We start from the raw sequence: 19,460 nt of genomic DNA on the forward strand, positions 1-19,460 counted from the left end.
TCGAATCATCAAGCAAAGGATAAGCTTCAGTGGATCGCAGTATGGCAGCTGCTCAACCACTTACAACACCTTGCCTGTTACAAAAGTCGTTTACAATTGATTCTAGGCTTTGTCATTGTATTAAATAATGCTTTTATATGTAACTAGCGCGGCATCAGGTGATCGAAGATCCTCCCAATTTACTATGTTACAAATTACATTGGCATCACATCCATTGTCGTTTATAAAGTAAATTATAAACTTTAAATGGTTTAGAAGCCATACAATGCAAATTGCCCCTTATTTATCATTGCAGTCCAGCACGGATACGACCTTAGAGGCGTTCAGGCATAATCCAACGGACGTAGCGTCATACCACTGTTCGCTCGAACAAGTATTGTGCCATTGGTCCGTACCTGCGGTTCCTCTCGTACTACGCAGGAATGCTGTCGCAACAACGTTTTGTCATTAGTAGGGTAAAACTAACCTGTCTCACGACGGTCTAAACCCAGCTCACGTTCCCTTGCATGGGTGAACAATCCAACGCTTGGTGAATTTTGCTTCACAATGATAGGAAGAGCCGACATCGAAGGATCAAAAAGCGACGTCGCTATGAACGCTTGGCCGCCACAAGCCAGTTATCCCTATGGTAACTTTTCTGACACCTCTTGTTAAAAACTCTTTAAACCAAAAGGATCGATAGGCCGAGCTTTTGCTGTCCCTGTGTGTACTGAACACCGAGATCAAGTCAGCATTTGCCCTTTTGCTCTATGTGTGGTTTCTGTCCGCACTGAGCTGGCCTTGGGACACCTCCGTTATTATTTGAGAGATGTACCGCCCCAGTCAAACTCCCTACCTGGCAATGTCCTTGAATTGGATCATACCTGAGTAATTGGAGTTATACCAAATTTTCAAATCAAAAATACATAAATGCATCGTTTTATTAAAGAATTTGTTTGCGATTATATAACAAACTCGTGATACTTTGATCAAGAAGCTTGCATCAAAACCCAATACCATAAGATATAATAAATATATCCGTATAATGGCTAGGAAATGATACACGTTCCATTTAATCAAGTAAGTAAGGAAACAATAAGAGTAGTGGTATTTCATTGACGATACCAAACCGAGGTCTAATATCTCCCACTTATTCTACACCTCTTATGTCTCCTTACACTGCCAGATTAGAGTCAAGCTCAAAAGGGTCTTCTTTCCCCGCTAATTATTCCAAGCCCGTTCCCTTGGCTGTGGTTTCGCTAGATAGTAGATAGGGACAGTAGGAATCTCGTTAATCCATTCATGCGCGTCACTAATTAGATGACGAGGCATTTGGCTACCTTAAGAGAGTCATAGTTACTCCCGCCGTTGACCCGCGCTTACTTGAATTTCTTCACTTTGACATTCAGAGCACTGGGCAGAAATCACATTGTGTCAACACCCGCTAGGGCCATCACAATGCTTTGTTTTAATTAGACAGTCGGATTCCCCAAGTCCGTGCCAGTTCTGAATTGATTGTTAATTGATAATCGTTATAATTAATAAGAACTAATTGGTTTAACCCAAATAGTATTCTTAAAAATTTTAGCAAGAAAGTTCCACAATTGGCTACGTAACTAAACTATCCGGGGAACAAGAAACTAACATAAATGCTAGAAACTCTATTTACCCAGAACGAGCACATAAACCATGTTATTGTTTCCCAATCAAGCCCGACTATCTCAATCTTCAGAGCCAATCCTTATCCCGAAGTTACGGATCTAATTTGCCGACTTCCCTTACCTACATTATTCTATCGACTAGAGACTCTTCACCTTGGAGACCAGCTGCGGATATTGGTACGGCCTGTTGAGAAGTTTGCGTGTCCCCACCATAAATTTTCAAGGTCCGAGGAGAAAATATCGACACAACAGTATATGTCATGCTCTTCTAGCCCATCTACCATATCTCTCTGCGAAAGACTTCCATGGTAGTACGGCTATAAAACAGAAAAGAAAACTCTTCCGATATCTCTCGACGGCTTCTTTATGGTCGTTCCTGTTGCCAGGATGAGCACGAGGCCCATATTTAATAACAAACGGATACTCAACAGGTTACGGAATTGGAACCGTATTCCCTTTCGTTCAAAATTATTCAAGTGTATTATATTCGCTTTTTGTATGTAGTTTGGCATTTTTGTTTTACTTGAAAATTTTCGGCTTTCGCCTTGAACTTAGGACCGACTAACTCGTGATCAACCACTGTTCACACGAAACCCTTCTCCACTTCAGTCCTCCAAGGTCTCATTCGATTATTTGCTACTACCACCAAGATCTGTACCAATGGCAGCTCCATGCAGGCTTACGCCAAACACTTCTACGCATACCATTGTACCTTCCTACTCACTAAAGTTTCAAAATTTATATCACAAGTAATATAAATCATCTACTTTAGCGGTAATGTATAGGTATACAACTTAAGCGCCATCCATTTTAAGGGCTAGTTGCTTCGGCAGGTGAGTTGTTACACACTCCTTAGCGGATTTCGACTTCCATGATCACCGTCCTGCTGTTTTAAGCAACCAACGCCTTTCATGGTATCTGCATGAGTTGTTAATTTGGGCACCGTAACATTACGTTTGGTTCATCCCACAGCGCCAGTTCTGCTTACCAAAAGTGGCCCACTGGGCACATTATATCATAACCTTGAACTTCATATCAAGAAAGTTAAGGTTCTTACCCATTTAAAGTTTGAGAATAGGTTAAGATCGTTTCGACCCTAAGGCCTCTAATCATTCGCTTTACCAGATAAGATTATTTTATATAATATTAAAATGCACCAGCTATCCTGAGGGAAACTTCGGAAGGAACCAGCTACTAGATGGTTCGATTGGTCTTTCGCCCCTATACTCAATTCTGACAATCGATTTGCACGTCAGAACTGTTTCGGTCTTCCATCAGGGTTTCCCCTGACTTCAACCTGATCAAGTATAGTTCACCATCTTTCGGGTCACAGCATATATGCTCAAGGTACGTTCCAGTTAGAGGCATAAATAATATAAATATACATTATACATAACTATATAGAACGCCCCGGGATTGTGTTAATTAGCTATAAATAGTTAAAAAACTAATCCCATTAGTAGTCAAGTTAATTACGCTATTAGGTTTATATCCCAATAACTTGCACATATGTTAGACTCCTTGGTCCGTGTTTCAAGACGGGTCCCGAAGGTATCCTGAATCTTTCGCATTGTTAATCATACAAGTGCATATAATAAACATAAAAATCAATGATAATTATGCCATTATATAATTCCGAAAAATTAACGCACTGTAATCATATAAATCTATCAGCACTTTATCAAATTAATAACATTTATTCTGTGTTAAAATGCAAGCACTTTAATTTGAATAAACTATAAGTTATATTTTATGATAAATTTGGGATATGCTAATAGATTACAATGTCCTTATATGGAAAAAATGCACACTATCCTCATAATATTATTTAAATATTACAATTTTAATGATGAATTTTCCATAACGGATATTCAGGTTCATCGGGCTTAACCTCTAAGCAGTTTCACGTACTGTTTAACTCTCTATTCAGAGTTCTTTTCAACTTTCCCTCACGGTACTTGTTTACTATCGGTCTCATGGTTATATTTAGTTTTAGATGGAGTTTACCACCCACTTAGTGCTGCACTATCAAGCAACACGACTCTTTGGAAACATCATCTAGTAATCATTAACGTTATACGGGCCTGGCACCCTCTATGGGTAAATGGCCTCATTTAAGAAGGACTTAAATCGTTAATTTCTCATACTAGAATATTGACGCTCCATACACTGCATCTCACATTTGCCATATAGACAAAGTGACTTAGTGCTGAACTGTTTTCTTTTCGCTCGCCGCTACTAAGAAAATCCTTGTTAGTTTCTTTTCCTCCCCTAATTAATATGCTTAAATTCAGGGGGTAGTCCCATATGAGTTGAGGTTGTATATAACTTTTTATTGCTATTAATTCTTTATATATAATGATAAAACATTTTATTAAATTCGTTGTAATAATTTCCATTATTTTTTGTAGCTTAGTATTTTCCATTAACGAACCAACGAAGAAAATAACATAACCAAATTTTTTCTATTTCCGAATCATTAATAAGAGACAATCCTAGATGAAAAATAATTCAATTTTTTATGCTAGACATTTCTCAGTATTATTTGATTGAAAAAGAAAATATTTCTCTTCGTTTTTCACATTCAAATGTGAGGATAATGTTTTTCATATACAGTTTTTAATATTATGAATAAAATTATTATTTTATCCAATAATATACCATATGCTTATAAAAATTTATAAACAACTTAATTAGCATAGTCTTACAACCCTCAACCATATGTAGTCCAAGCAGCACTATAAAATTAATTAAAGTACATAACAGCATGGACTGCGATATGCGTTCAAAATGTCGATGTTCATGTGTCCTGCAGTTCACACGATGACGCACAGTTTGCTGCGTTCTTCATCGACCCATGAGCCGAGTGATCCACCGCTTAGAGTTTTATAATTCATTTCTATATAATGTCAATATTGTTTTTATTGAAAGAAATTAAAAATACACCATTTTACTGGCATATATCAATTCCTTCAATAAATGTATTTTTATACCTAAAATAAATGCTGCGAAATGTCTTAGTTTCATATAAGCAATATGTATCATATAATTACCATTTTATTTATAATTACCAATATGGGCGATACATACTGCATTTTATATAAAACATTAACCTGATGGATGCCAGGTACAACATTGTATATTTTAGGTTGTTGCATTAGCCAACGTATGCTCATAACTAAGATGAACAATACATATTCGCAACGCGTGTATATTATGGTCCATATACACACAAATTTTAAAAATTCGATTGTCCATTTTCGAATTTTTAGGAAACACATTGTTTATTTTTATTTTAAAGCAATATATAAATCATATTATTTTTTTGTGAATCCGCAAAACTTCACACACAATATATTGTGGTCCCCAATCACAATTTTTAACTTATGTGGATTAATGTGGACCGCAGTCACATATAACCCAATGTGGTGGCTAACCACATTTTATGATGTTTGGCTAGGAAAACCAGATCATCATTTTAATTTGATTTTTGATTCTTTGAATCAATTGAATTATTGTGTTCGATAATAGTCATATATAATTGCTTTTGTAAATAATCATAAATCATGTGCTTTTGTAAATTGATCTCATTGTAATTTGGTAAATTTGGTTTTTGGTAAATTCAATTTATTTGTATTATAACAAATGTTTATTAACGGTAAGGATATTATACAATAATGATCCTTCCGCAGGTTCACCTACGGAAACCTTGTTACGACTTTTACTTCCTCTAAATAATCAAGTTCGGTCAACTTTTGCGAAACAACCGTAACACGCAAGGCGTCACAGTGATCACGTCCGGAGACCTCACTAAATAATTCAATCGGTAGTAGCGACGGGCGGTGTGTACAAAGGGCAGGGACGTAATCAATGCGAGTTAATGACTCACACTTACTGGGAATTCCAAGTTCATGTGAACAGTTTCAGTTCACAATCCCAAGCATGAAAGTGGTTCAGCGGTTTACCCGGACCTCTCGGTCTAGGAAATACACGTTGATACTTTCATTGTAGCGCGCGTGCAGCCCAGGACATCTAAGGGCATCACAGACCTGTTATTGCTCAATCTCATTATTGCTAGACGCAATTTGTCCATTTAAGAAGCTAGTGTCCTTATAATGGGACAAACCAACAGGTACGGCTCCACTTACATAAACACATTCAAACACAATAAACATTTTACTGCCACCATGAATGAAGGCTATATAAGCTTCAGCACCATAATCCTGAAGATATCTATTTAATATATTTGAGTCTCGTTCGTTATCGGAATTAACCAGACAAATCACTCCACGAACTAAGAACGGCCATGCACCACCACCCATAGATTCGAGAAAGAGCTATCAATCTGTCTTACACACTTATGTTCGGACCTGGTAAGTTTTCCCGTGTTGAGTCAAATTAAGCCGCAGGCTCCACTCCTGGTGGTGCCCTTCCGTCAATTCCTTTAAGTTTCAGCTTTGCAACCATACTTCCCCCGGAGCCCAAAAGCTTTGGTTTCCCGGGAAGCGACTGAGAGAGCCATAAAAGTAGCTACACCCAATTGCTAGCTGGCATCGTTTATGGTTAGAACTAGGGCGGTATCTGATCGCCTTCGAACCTCTAACTTTCGTTCTTGATTAATGAAAACATCTTTGGCAAATGCTTTCGCTTAAGTTAGTCTTACGACGGTCCAAGAATTTCACCTCTCGCGTCGTAATACTAATGCCCCCAAACTGCTTCTATTAATCATTACCTCTTGATCTGAAAACCAATGAAAGCAGAACAGAGGTCTTATTTCATTATCCCATGCACAGAATATTCAGGCATTTGAAGCCTGCTTTAAGCACTCTAATTTGTTCAAAGTAATAGTACCGGCCCACAATAACACTCGTTTAAGAGCACTAATGCAGGTTTTTAAATAGGAGGAACATATGAAAAAATACAAGTATTTAAACACATATAAGAACTCCACCGGTAATACGCTTACATACATAAAGGTATAGTACTAACCACAATTGTAAGTTGTACTACCCGTATGAAGCACAAGTTCAACTACGAACGTTTTAACCGCAACAACTTTAATATACGCTATTGGAGCTGGAATTACCGCGGCTGCTGGCACCAGACTTGCCCTCCAATTGGTCCTTGTTAAAGGATTTAAAGTGTACTCATTCCAATTACAGGGCCTCGGATATGAGTCCTGTATTGTTATTTTTCGTCACTACCTCCCCGAGCTGGGAGTGGGTAATTTACGCGCCTGCTGCCTTCCTTAGATGTGGTAGCCGTTTCTCAGGCTCCCTCTCCGGAATCGAACCCTGATTCCCCGTTACCCGTTGCAACCATGGTAGTCCTAGATACTACCATCAAAAGTTGATAGGGCAGACATTTGAAAGATCTGTCGTCGGTACAAGACCATACGATCTGCATGTTATCTAGAGTTCAACCAATATAACGATCTTGCGATCGCTTGGTTTTAGCCTAATAAAAGCACATGTCCCATAAGGTTCATGTTTTAATTGCATGTATTAGCTCTAGAATTACCACAGTTATCCAAGTAACTGTTAACGATCTAAGGAACCATAACTGATATAATGAGCCTTTTGCGGTTTCACTTTTAATTCGTGTGTACTTAGACATGCATGGCTTAATCTTTGAGACAAGCATATAACTACTGGCAGGATCAACCAGAATAATGTTTCTTTTTTCATATTTCATTCATATTTTTTGAATTGAAATAAGTAATATAAATATTATAGATTTCCATTTTATATAATTCCATTTCTTATTATAAAATTTGCCTTTGGGTTTTTAAATCTATTTTAATTCGATTACGGCCATTTTTATATAGCATTCGTATTCGTATTCGTAAATTCCATTCTTGTTTTTATATATATATATATTTCCATAATTTTTTATTTATATTATACATATTTCATTCTAAAATATCATTTTGTTTCCAACATACATAATTATTGTATCCACACATGTACAATTTTTGTTTAACCAATATAAATATTGAGCTAAATCATTTGCATTTTGATGATAAATTTAAAATTTATCTTTTTCCATATAACTCTCTGGTAATATATAACATAAAACCGAGCGCATATGATGATTTATATATAAAATTTGTAATTTTCCAAAAATTTTATTATACCGTGGGTAACGATATAAACACTTCCAACTTTATGACAGGTAATAAATAATAATATATTTGCCTGCATCCAAAAATTAACGATAATATATGGAAACGATTTGTTATTCTATGTATAATAGAAACTTGACTTTTGTTTCAACGATATTATCTAAGGGCGTATATTCCTATTAACCGCGGAGCCAAGTCCCAATGTTCATAAGAACTGAGAAACAAATTTGTACGGAAAATAATATACTTTATTTGTAAGTAACCAATGTAATACGAGAGGTCGGCAACCACTGCCTACCTATAGTAGTTTTTGAACCCGCTGTCCTCAAAGCGGGTATTTTCAATTCTGTTTGCCATCCAACATATAGGATATTCTCTTATATATTAAGAGAATACAGTAATATTATATTGATATTTCCTTTATTCATATATAATTAAATATATTTTTCCATTATTCATATGATAAATATTCATTTCCATATGTTTAATATTTAATTTCCATATATTATTGTCGAAATCATATAAATACATAAGTTTCGAACAATACGAGTGGTCGGCAACCACTGCCTACCTATAGTAGTTTTTGAACCCTCTGTCGATAAAAGGGTCGCTTACACTACTATAACCTTTCACGTATATGGATTATTCCTATATTTCCAAGAGAATATAGGAATATTTTATCATTTCTTCATTTATCCATACGATAAATATTCATTTCCATATGTTTAATATTTAATTTCCATATATTATTGTCGAAATCATATAAATACATAAGTTTCGAACAATACGAGAGGTCGGCAACCACTGCCTACCTATAGTAGTTTTTGAACCCTCTGTCGATAAAAGGGTCGCTTACACTACTATAACCTTTCATGTATATGGATTATTCCTATATTTCCAAGAGAATATAGGAATATTTTATCATTTCTTCATTTATCCATACGATAAATATTCATTTCCATATGTTTAATATTTAATTTCCATATATTATTGTCGAAATCATATAAATACATAAGTTTCGAACAATACGAGAGGTCGGCAACCACTGCCTACCTATAGTAGTTTTTGAACCCTCTGTCGATAAAAGGGTCGCTTACACTACTATAACCTTTCACGTATATGGATTATTCCTATATTTCCAAGAGAATATAGGAATATTTTATCATTTTTTCATTTATCCATACGATAAATGTTCATTTCCATATGTTTAATATTTAATTTCCATATATTATTGTCGAAATCATATAAATACATAAGTTTCGAACAATACGAGAGGTCGGCAACCACTGCCTACCTATAGTAGTTTTTGAACCCTCTGTCGATAAAAGGGTCGCTTACACTACTATAACCTTTCACGTATATGGATTATTCCTATATTTCCAAGAGAATATAGGAATATTTTATCATTTTTTCATTTATCCATACGATAAATGTTCATTTCCATATGTTTAATATTTAATTTCCATATATTATTGTCGAAATCATATAAATACATAAGTTTCGAACAATACGAGAGGTCGGCAACCACTGCCTACCTATAGTAGTTTTTGAACCCTCTGTCGATAAAAGCGTCGCTTACACTACTATAACCTTTCACGTATATGGATTATTCCTATATTTCCAAGAGAATATAGGAATATTTTATCATTTCTTCATTTATCCATACGATAAATATTCATTTCCATATGTTTAATATTTAATTTCCATATATTATTGTCGAAATCATATAAATACATAAGTTTCGAACAATACGAGTGGTCGGCAACCACTGCCTACCTATAGTAGTTTTTGAACCCTCTGTCGATAAAAGCGTCGCTTACACTACTATAACCTTTCACGTGTATGGGTTTTCTCTATAATACTAATAGAAAATATAAATATTTCATCATTATTTCCTTTATTAATATATAATTATATTATAATAATAATATATATTATAATATTATTATTATTATATTATATATTATTATATTATATAATATTTATTTTCATATGTATATTATTTAATATACTTATATTTTGTCTGTATTCATGTGATAAATATTCATTTTCATATGTTTTATATTTAATATACCTATAGTATTGGGGTTTCTTTCGTATACTAAAAGTATATACGATTATTTCATATATTTCTCCTTTAGTCATAATAAAGTTTTCATTTCTATTACAAGATAAGGACAATGTCACTAAATTGATGACGAGGTATTTGGCAACTTGATAGAATTTTTCAAAGTCTTTAACTCTATCATTAGTAGATGGGACAATTTCATATGCGTCACTAAATTGATGACGAGTCATTTGGCAACTTGATAGAATTTTTTAAAGTCTTTAATTCTATATCATTAGTAGATGGGGACAATTTCATATTTGGCAACTTGATAGAATTTTGTAAAGTCTTTAATTCTATATTATTAGTAGATAGGGACAATTTCATATGCGCGCGTCACTAAATCGATGACAATGCATTTGGCAACTTGATAGAATTTTGTAAAGTCTTTAATTCTATATCATTAGTAGATGGGGACAATTTCATATTTGGCAACTTGATAGAATTTTGTAAAGTCTTTAATTCTATATTATTAGTAGATAGGGACAATTTCATATGCGCGCGTCACTAAATCGATGACAATGCATTTGCAACTTGATAGAATTTTGTAAAGTCTTTAATTCTATATCATTAGTAGATGGGGACAATTTCATATTTGGCAACTTGATAGAATTTTGTAAAGTCTTTAATTCTATATTATTAGTAGATAGGGACAATTTCATATGCGCGCGTCACTAAATCGATGACAATGCATTTGGCAACTTGATAGAATTTTGTAAAGTCTTTAATTCTATATCATTAGTAGATGGGGACAATTTCATATTTGGCAACTTGATAGAATTTTGTAAAGTCTTTAATTCTATATTATTAGTAGATAGGGACAATTTCATATGCGCGCGTCACTAAATCGATGACAATGCATTTGGCAACTTGATAGAATTTTGTAAAGTCTTTAATTCTATATCATTAGTAGATGGGGACATTTCATATTTGGCAACTTGATAGAATTTTGTAAAGTCTTTAATTCTATATTATTAGTAGATAGGGACAATTTCATATGCGCGCGTCACTAAATCGATGACAATGCATTTGCAACTTGATAGAATTTTGTAAAGTCTTTAATTCTATATCATTAGTAGATGGGGACAATTTCATATTTGGCAACTTGATAGAATTTTGTAAAGTCTTTAATTCTATATTATTAGTAGATAGGGACAATTTCATATGCGCGCGTCACTAAATCGATGACAATGCATTTGGCAACTTGATAGAATTTTGTAAAGTCTTTAATTCTATATCATTAGTAGATGGGGACAATTTCATATTTGGCAACTTGATAGAATTTTGTAAAGTCTTTAATTCTATATTATTAGTAGATAGGGACAATTTCATATGCGCGCGTCACTAAATCGATGACAATGCATTTGGCAACTTGATAGAATTTTGTAAAGTCTTTATTCTATATCATTAGTAGATGGGACAATTTCATATTTGGCAACTTGATAGAATTTTGTAAAGTCTTTAATTCTATATTATTAGTAGATAGGGACAATCTCATATGCGCGCGTCACTAATTCGATGACAATGCATTTGGCTACCGGGATCGATCCGAGAGGCAGGCAGGCGCTATACTATAGCTAGTGCGCTGCGCTAAACCTCACGAACCAACAATAATAAGTACATTAGTGTACTTATTTCGAATCATCAAGCAAAGGATAAGCTTCAGTGGATCGCAGTATGGCAGCTGCTCAACCACTTACAACACCTTGCCTGTTACAAAAGTCGTTTACAATTGATTCTAGGCTTTGTCATTGTATTAAATAATGCTTTTATATGTAACTAGCGCGGCATCAGGTGATCGAAGATCCTCCCAATTTACTATGTTACAAATTACATTGGCATCACATCCATTGTCGTTTATAAAGTAAATTATAAACTTTAAATGGTTTAGAAGCCATACAATGCAAATTGCCCCTTATTTATCATTGCAGTCCAGCACGGATACGACCTTAGAGGCGTTCAGGCATAATCCAACGGACGTAGCGTCATACCACTGTTCGCTCGAACAAGTATTGTGCCATTGGTCCGTACCTGCGGTTCCTCTCGTACTACGCAGGAATGCTGTCGCAACAACGTTTTGTCATTAGTAGGGTAAAACTAACCTGTCTCACGACGGTCTAAACCCAGCTCACGTTCCCTTGCATGGGTGAACAATCCAACGCTTGGTGAATTTTGCTTCACAATGATAGGAAGAGCCGACATCGAAGGATCAAAAAGCGACGTCGCTATGAACGCTTGGCCGCCACAAGCCAGTTATCCCTATGGTAACTTTTCTGACACCTCTTGTTAAAAACTCTTTAAACCAAAAGGATCGATAGGCCGAGCTTTTGCTGTCCCTGTGTGTACTGAACACCGAGATCAAGTCAGCATTTGCCCTTTTGCTCTATGTGTGGTTTCTGTCCGCACTGAGCTGGCCTTGGGACACCTCCGTTATTATTTGAGAGATGTACCGCCCCAGTCAAACTCCCTACCTGGCAATGTCCTTGAATTGGATCATACCTGAGTAATTGGAGTTATACCAAATTTTCAAATCAAAAATACATAAATGCATCGTTTTATTAAAGAATTTGTTTGCGATTATATAACAAACTCGTGATACTTTGATCAAGAAGCTTGCATCAAAACCCAATACCATAAGATATAATAAATATATCCGTATAATGGCTAGGAAATGATACACGTTCCATTTAATCAAGTAAGTAAGGAAACAATAAGAGTAGTGGTATTTCATTGACGATACCAAACCGAGGTCTAATATCTCCCACTTATTCTACACCTCTTATGTCTCCTTACACTGCCAGATTAGAGTCAAGCTCAAAAGGGTCTTCTTTCCCCGCTAATTATTCCAAGCCCGTTCCCTTGGCTGTGGTTTCGCTAGATAGTAGATAGGGACAGTAGGAATCTCGTTAATCCATTCATGCGCGTCACTAATTAGATGACGAGGCATTTGGATGCCTCGCTTACTTGAATTTCTTCACTTTGACATTCAGAGCACTGGGCAGAAATCACATTGTGTCAACACCCGCTAGGGCCATCACAATGCTTTGTTTTAATTAGACAGTCGGATTCCCCAAGTCCGTGCCAGTTCTGAATTGATTGTTAATTGATAATCGTTATAATTAATAAGAACTAATTGGTTTAACCCAAATAGTATTCTTAAAAATTTTAGCAAGAAAGTTCCACAATTGGCTACGTAACTAAACTATCCGGGGAACAAGAAACTAACATAAATGCTAGAAACTCTATTTACCCAGAACGAGCACATAAACCATGTTATTGTTTCCCAATCAAGCCCGACTATCTCAATCTTCAGAGCCAATCCTTATCCCGAAGTTACGGATCTAATTTGCCGACTTCCCTTACCTACATTATTCTATCGACTAGAGACTCTTCACCTTGGAGACCAGCTGCGGATATTGGTACGGCCTGTTGAGAAGTTTGCGTGTCCCCACCATAAATTTTCAAGGTCCGAGGAGAAAATATCGACACAACAGTATATGTCATGCTCTTCTAGCCCATCTACCATATCTCTCTGCGAAAGACTTCCATGGTAGTACGGCTATAAAACAGAAAAGAAAACTCTTCCGATATCTCTCGACGGCTTCTTTATGGTCGTTCCTGTTGCCAGGATGAGCACGAGGCCCATATTTAATAACAAACGGATACTCAACAGGTTACGGAATTGGAACCGTATTCCCTTTCGTTCAAAATTATTCAAGTGTATTATATTCGCTTTTTGTATGTAGTTTGGCATTTTTGTTTTACTTGAAAATTTTCGGCTTTCGCCTTGAACTTAGGACCGACTAACTCGTGATCAACCACTGTTCACACGAAACCCTTCTCCACTTCAGTCCTCCAAGGTCTCATTCGATTATTTGCTACTACCACCAAGATCTGTACCAATGGCAGCTCCATGCAGGCTTACGCCAAACACTTCTACGCATACCATTGTACCTTCCTACTCACTAAAGTTTCAAAATTTATATCACAAGTAATATAAATCATCTACTTTAGCGGTAATGTATAGGTATACAACTTAAGCGCCATCCATTTTAAGGGCTAGTTGCTTCGGCAGGTGAGTTGTTACACACTCCTTAGCGGATTTCGACTTCCATGATCACCGTCCTGCTGTTTTAAGCAACCAACGCCTTTCATGGTATCTGCATGAGTTGTTAATTTGGGCACCGTAACATTACGTTTGGTTCATCCCACAGCGCCAGTTCTGCTTACCAAAAGTGGCCCACTGGGCACATTATATCATAACCTTGAACTTCATATCAAGAAAGTTAAGGTTCTTACCCATTTAAAGTTTGAGAATAGGTTAAGATCGTTTCGACCCTAAGGCCTCTAATCATTCGCTTTACCAGATAAGATTATTTTATATAATATTAAAATGCACCAGCTATCCTGAGGGAAACTTCGGAAGGAACCAGCTACTAGATGGTTCGATTGGTCTTTCGCCCCTATACTCAATTCTGACAATCGATTTGCACGTCAGAACTGTTTCGGTCTTCCATCAGGGTTTCCCCTGACTTCAACCTGATCAAGTATAGTTCACCATCTTTCGGGTCACAGCATATATGCTCAAGGTACGTTCCAGTTAGAGGCATAAATAATATAAATATACATTATACATAACTATATAGAACGCCCCGGGATTGTGTTAATTAGCTATAAATAGTTAAAAAACTAATCCCATTAGTAGTCAAGTTAATTACGCTATTAGGTTTATATCCCAATAACTTGCACATATGTTAGACTCCTTGGTCCGTGTTTCAAGACGGGTCCCGAAGGTATCCTGAATCTTTCGCATTGTTAATCATACAAGTGCATATAATAAACATAAAAATCAATGATAATTATGCCATTATATAATTCCGAAAAATTAACGCACTGTAATCATATAAATCTATCAGCACTTTATCAAATTAATAACATTTATTCTGTGTTAAAATGCAAGCACTTTAATTTGAATAAACTATAAGTTATATTTTATGATAAATTTGGGATATGCTAATAGATTACAATGTCCTTATATGGAAAAAATGCACACTATCCTCATAATATTATTTAAATATTACAATTTTAATGATGAATTTTCCATAACGGATATTCAGGTTCATCGGGCTTAACCTCTAAGCAGTTTCACGTACTGTTTAACTCTCTATTCAGAGTTCTTTTCAACTTTCCCTCACGGTACTTGTTTACTATCGGTCTCATGGTTATATTTAGTTTTAGATGGAGTTTACCACCCACTTAGTGCTGCACTATCAAGCAACACGACTCTTTGGAAACATCATCTAGTAATCATTAACGTTATACGGGCCTGGCACCCTCTATGGGTAAATGGCCTCATTTAAGAAGGACTTAAATCGTTAATTTCTCATACTAGAATATTGACGCTCCATACACTGCATCTCACATTTGCCATATAGACAAAGTGACTTAGTGCTGAACTGTTTTCTTTTCGCTCGCCGCTACTAAGAAAATCCTTGTTAGTTTCTTTTCCTCCCCTAATTAATATGCTTAAATTCAGGGGGTAGTCCCATATGAGTTGAGGTTGTATATAACTTTTTATTGCTATTAATTCTTTATATATAATGATAAAACATTTTATTAAATTCGTTGTAATAATTTCCATTATTTTTTGTAGCTTAGTATTTTCCATTAACGAACCAACGAAGAAAATAACATAACCAAATTTTTTCTATTTCCGAATCATTAATAAGAGACAATCCTAGATGAAAAATAATTCAATTTTTTATGCTAGACATTTCTCAGTATTATTTGATTGAAAAAGAAAATATTTCTCTTCGTTTTTCACATTCAAATGTGAGGATAATGTTTTTCATATACAGTTTTTAATATTATGAATAAAATTATTATTTTATCCAATAATATACCATATGCTTATAAAAATTTATAAACAACTTAATTAGCATAGTCTTACAACCCTCAACCATATGTAGTCCAAGCAGCACTATAAAATTAATTAAAGTACATAACAGCATGGACTGCGATATGCGTTCAAAATGTCGATGTTCATGTGTCCTGCAGTTCACACGATGACGCACAGTTTGCTGCGTTCTTCATCGACCCATGAGCCGAGTGATCCACCGCTTAGAGTTTTATAATTCATTTCTATATAATGTCAATATTGTTTTTATTGAAAGAAATTAAAAATACACCATTTTACTGGCATATATCAATTCCTTCAATAAATGTATTTTTATACCTAAAATAAATGCTGCGAAATGTCTTAGTTTCATATAAGCAATATGTATCATATAATTACCATTTTATTTATAATTACCAATATGGGCGATACATACTGCATTTTATATAAAACATTAACCTGATGGATGCCAGGTACAACATTGTATATTTTAGGTTGTTGCATTAGCCAACGTATGCTCATAACTAAGATGAACAATACATATTCGCAACGCGTGTATATTATGGTCCATATACACACAAATTTTAAAAATTCGATTGTCCATTTTCGAATTTTTAGGAAACACATTGTTTATTTTTATTTTAAAGCAATATATAAATCATATTATTTTTTTGTGAATCCGCAAAACTTCACACACAATATATTGTGGTCCCCAATCACAATTTTTAACTTATGTGGATTAATGTGGACCGCAGTCACATATAACCCAATGTGGTGGCTAACCACATTTTATGATGTTTGGCTAGGAAAACCAGATCATCATTTTAATTTGATTTTTGATTCTTTGAATCAATTGAATTATTGTGTTCGATAATAGTCATATATAATTGCTTTTGTAAATAATCATAAATCATGTGCTTTTGTAAATTGATCTCATTGTAATTTGGTAAATTTGGTTTTTGGTAAATTCAATTTATTTGTATTATAACAAATGTTTATTAACGGTAAGGATATTATACAATAATGATCCTTCCGCAGGTTCACCTACGGAAACCTTGTTACGACTTTTACTTCCTCTAAATAATCAAGTTCGGTCAACTTTTGCGAAACAACCGTAACACGCAAGGCGTCACAGTGATCACGTCCGGAGACCTCACTAAATAATTCAATCGGTAGTAGCGACGGGCGGTGTGTACAAAGGGCAGGGACGTAATCAATGCGAGTTAATGACTCACACTTACTGGGAATTCCAAGTTCATGTGAACAGTTTCAGTTCACAATCCCAAGCATGAAAGTGGTTCAGCGGTTTACCCGGACCTCTCGGTCTAGGAAATACACGTTGATACTTTCATTGTAGCGCGCGTGCAGCCCAGGACATCTAAGGGCATCACAGACCTGTTATTGCTCAATCTCATTATTGCTAGACGCAATTTGTCCATTTAAGAAGCTAGTGTCCTTATAATGGGACAAACCAACAGGTACGGCTCCACTTACATAAACACATTCAAACACAATAAACATTTTACTGCCACCATGAATGAAGGCTATATAAGCTTCAGCACCATAATCCTGAAGATATCTATTTAATATATTTGAGTCTCGTTCGTTATCGGAATTAACCAGACAAATCACTCCACGAACTAAGAACGGCCATGCACCACCACCCATAGATTCGAGAAAGAGCTATCAATCTGTCTTACACACTTATGTTCGGACCTGGTAAGTTTTCCCGTGTTGAGTCAAATTAAGCCGCAGGCTCCACTCCTGGTGGTGCCCTTCCGTCAATTCCTTTAAGTTTCAGCTTTGCAACCATACTTCCCCCGGAGCCCAAAAGCTTTGGTTTCCCGGGAAGCGACTGAGAGAGCCATAAAAGTAGCTACACCCAATTGCTAGCTGGCATCGTTTATGGTTAGAACTAGGGCGGTATCTGATCGCCTTCGAACCTCTAACTTTCGTTCTTGATTAATGAAAACATCTTTGGCAAATGCTTTCGCTTAAGTTAGTCTTACGACGGTCCAAGAATTTCACCTCTCGCGTCGTAATACTAATGCCCCCAAACTGCTTCTATTAATCATTACCTCTTGATCTGAAAACCAATGAAAGCAGAACAGAGGTCTTATTTCATTATCCCATGCACAGAATATTCAGGCATTTGAAGCCTGCTTTAAGCACTCTAATTTGTTCAAAGTAATAGTACCGGCCCACAATAACACTCGTTTAAGAGCACTAATGCAGGTTTTTAAATAGGAGGAACATATGAAAAAATACAAGTATTTAAACACATATAAGAACTCCACCGGTAATACGCTTACATACATAAAGGTATAGTACTAACCACAATTGTAAGTTGTACTACCCGTATGAAGCACAAGTTCAACTACGAACGTTTTAACCGCAACAACTTTAATATACGCTATTGGAGCTGGAATTACCGCGGCTGCTGGCACCAGACTTGCCCTCCAATTGGTCCTTGTTAAAGGATTTAAAGTGTACTCATTCCAATTACAGGGCCTCGGATATGAGTCCTGTATTGTTATTTTTCGTCACTACCTCCCCGAGCTGGGAGTGGGTAATTTACGCGCCTGCTGCCTTCCTTAGATGTGGTAGCCGTTTCTCAGGCTCCCTCTCCGGAATCGAACCCTGATTCCCCGTTACCCGTTGCAACCATGGTAGTCCTAGATACTACCATCAAAAGTTGATAGGGCAGACATTTGAAAGATCTGTCGTCGGTACAAGACCATACGATCTGCATGTTATCTAGAGTTCAACCAATATAACGATCTTGCGATCGCTTGGTTTTAGCCTAATAAAAGCACATGTCCCATAAGGTTCATGTTTTAATTGCATGTATTAGCTCTAGAATTACCACAGTTATCCAAGTAACTGTTAACGATCTAAGGAACCATAACTGATATAATGAGCCTTTTGCGGTTTCACTTTTAATTCGTGTGTACTTAGACATGCATGGCTTAATCTTTGAGACAAGCATATAACTACTGGCAGGATCAACCAGAATAATGTTTCTTTTTTCATATTTCATTCATATTTTTTGAATTGAAATAAGTAATATAAATATTATAGATTTCCATTTTATATAATTCCATTTCTTATTATAAAATTTGCCTTTGGGTTTTTAAATCTATTTTAATTCGATTACGGCCATTTTTATATAGCATTCGTATTCGTATTCGTAAATTCCATTCTTGTTTTATATATATATATATTTCCATAATTTTTTATTTATATTATACATATTTCATTCTAAAATATCATTTTGTTTCCAACATACATAATTATTGTATCCACACATGTACAATTTTTGTTTAACCAATATAAATATTGAGCTAAATCATTTGCATTTTGATGATAAATTTAAAATTTATCTTTTTCCATATAACTCTCTGGTAATATATAACATAAAACCGAGCGCATATGATGATTTATATATAAAATTTGTAATTTTCCAAAAATTTTATTATACCGTGGGTAACGATATAAACACTTCCAACTTTATGACAGGTAATAAATAATAATATATTTGCCTGCATCCAAAAATTAACGATAATATATGGAAACGATTTGTTATTCTATGTATAATAGAAACTTGACTTTTGTTTCAACGATATTATCTAAGGGCGTATATTCCTATTAACCGCGGAGCCAAGTCCCAATGTTCATAAGAACTGAGAAACA

General features: G+C 35.4%; 6 non-coding genes across 6 annotated transcripts; all 6 read right to left on the bottom strand.

Moving 5' to 3' along the window:
- Positions 1-3,961, bottom strand: LOC122625411. The gene has a single exon (XR_006326581.1). It is a non-coding gene; the product is annotated as a large subunit ribosomal RNA (ribosomal RNA).
- A 386-nt stretch (positions 3,962-4,347) lies between these two features.
- Positions 4,348-4,526, bottom strand: LOC122625386. The gene has a single exon (XR_006326558.1). It is a non-coding gene; the product is annotated as a 5.8S ribosomal RNA (ribosomal RNA).
- A 789-nt stretch (positions 4,527-5,315) lies between these two features.
- On the bottom strand, positions 5,316-7,310 carry LOC122625403. The gene has a single exon (XR_006326575.1). It is a non-coding gene; the product is annotated as a small subunit ribosomal RNA (ribosomal RNA).
- A 4,197-nt stretch (positions 7,311-11,507) lies between these two features.
- On the bottom strand, positions 11,508-15,434 carry LOC122625413. Its single transcript, XR_006326583.1, has one exon. It is a non-coding gene; the product is annotated as a large subunit ribosomal RNA (ribosomal RNA).
- Positions 15,435-15,820: 386 nt separating this feature from the next.
- On the bottom strand, positions 15,821-15,999 carry LOC122625387. Its single transcript, XR_006326559.1, has one exon. It is a non-coding gene; the product is annotated as a 5.8S ribosomal RNA (ribosomal RNA).
- Positions 16,000-16,788: 789 nt separating this feature from the next.
- LOC122625406 lies at positions 16,789-18,783 on the bottom strand. The gene has a single exon (XR_006326577.1). It is a non-coding gene; the product is annotated as a small subunit ribosomal RNA (ribosomal RNA).
- Between the last annotated feature and the right edge of the window lie 677 nt (positions 18,784-19,460).

This window comes from Drosophila teissieri, chromosome X, assembly GCF_016746235.2.
Source record: "Drosophila teissieri strain GT53w chromosome X, Prin_Dtei_1.1, whole genome shotgun sequence".
In the NCBI taxonomy this organism is placed as follows: domain Eukaryota; kingdom Metazoa; phylum Arthropoda; class Insecta; order Diptera; family Drosophilidae; genus Drosophila; species Drosophila teissieri.